Source organism: Austrofundulus limnaeus, unplaced genomic scaffold, assembly GCF_001266775.1.
Source record: "Austrofundulus limnaeus strain Quisiro unplaced genomic scaffold, Austrofundulus_limnaeus-1.0 Scaffold412, whole genome shotgun sequence".
Taxonomy (NCBI): Eukaryota; Metazoa; Chordata; class Actinopteri; order Cyprinodontiformes; family Rivulidae; genus Austrofundulus; species Austrofundulus limnaeus.
Window position 1 is genome coordinate 441586 of NW_013952814.1, and position 1544 is coordinate 443129.

Genomic DNA, 1544 nt, shown 5'->3' on the forward strand with positions numbered 1-1544 from the left:
CCACTGGTTTGGGTCTGGGTTTGGGGTCTTCATTTTCTCCTGAAGGCTGCATGGAGTCCTGTCTGTGTTTCCTGTCTGCTTTCATTGAAAGCCCAGAGTTTCAGGCAAAACTCTCAGACTGAAGAAGTCTCTTGGAGGAGAGACGAAACGTTTCATTAGAGAAGAACCCGTCCAGAAGACCTATACAATTTTTTCTTTTTGATGGTCTTATTGCTGCAACTAAACAGCTGAGTGTGTCTTCAGCCTGATCAGTGAGAACCTGCTGCATGCTCTCCTCCAACAAACTGCTGCTTTAAACTCCTGGGAAACTGATGCCAGACCGACATGAGCTCTGAGGTACCAAGATCCCAACACTGTTCCTGCAAGTGGCGATGCCTGACTGGAGCTGAGTCCAGGTCTTTCATGCGTCCACATGAGTCCAACCTGTGAACATGTAACGTCCAGTCTTCAGATCCTCCTGCCTGGGTCAGCAGCACGTTAGTGGGAAGAACCTCCTGACGGTCGGATCTTCAGATCCTTGCTCATTATGGTTTGGTGTCAAAATTATTGAACATTTGTTCTGAGGTATTAACAGGTAAACCTGGTAATCAACAGTACTTTCATTTTACTATATCATTTGAGTTAAACTTTAATTCTGTTTTATTTTGTTAGTCAGCTTAAGGTTTTCATCTGCAGTAATGTAGATAAGAGATAAGATAAGATAAAACTTAATTGATCCCACAGTGGGGAAATTTGAACATTACAGCAGCTCAAAACAGTGGAGCTGCAGTAACAGGCTGCCTGCCGTGGCGCCATTCTTGGAAACAGAAAATCACACAAGAGAAGATGAGGAAAAAAGCAAAAACATCATACAGGTATTATATCAACACTGTGACACACTATGGTGTTTATGAAAAAACCTCTGCATAGGGCAGATTATTAGCCAGAGGAGTAACTGAGATCAGGGGGGCCCGAAGAATCCAGTCCCCAAAGCCGGCGCAGCCATAAGTTCAGAATATTGATGGTAACTGTTCATTCTGTGGGCCCACAGCTTGTTCAGGAGACCAGATCAGCCGGGTGAGGGAGGAGGGAGTAGGGGAGGAATGGGGCAGAGCCTTGTCGACACATCCAGCCAGGTAGAATTTAGTCAACAGATCAAGGACATTGTCGGGGAGATCCAAATTCTGTAATCAGTTGTTTTGGGAACAGAAGGAACAGACAGACGATAACAATTTTCTATCTGCTAACCTAACTGTTTAATATCTGTTGTTGCATCTCAAAGGTAGTGAATCCAATCAGACAAATGGTGTGGACAAATTCCACCGAGCCATACTATCAGCTTCCTCCAAGATCAATTCCATCTGACCAGCAAAGTCCAGGGACCACAGCCGGCCCGCGACCCTCAATAGAACCGCTTGCAGACTGAGTCCAGCTTGCTCATGGCAAACGTCCAAGTACTGATAGAAAACGGCCATCCATCCAGTTGGTCAGTCAGCCAGGAGATGAAAAGTCATTGATGCTGTTTTGTAGAACATCAGGAGACCACCAAACCAATCTGTAGAATC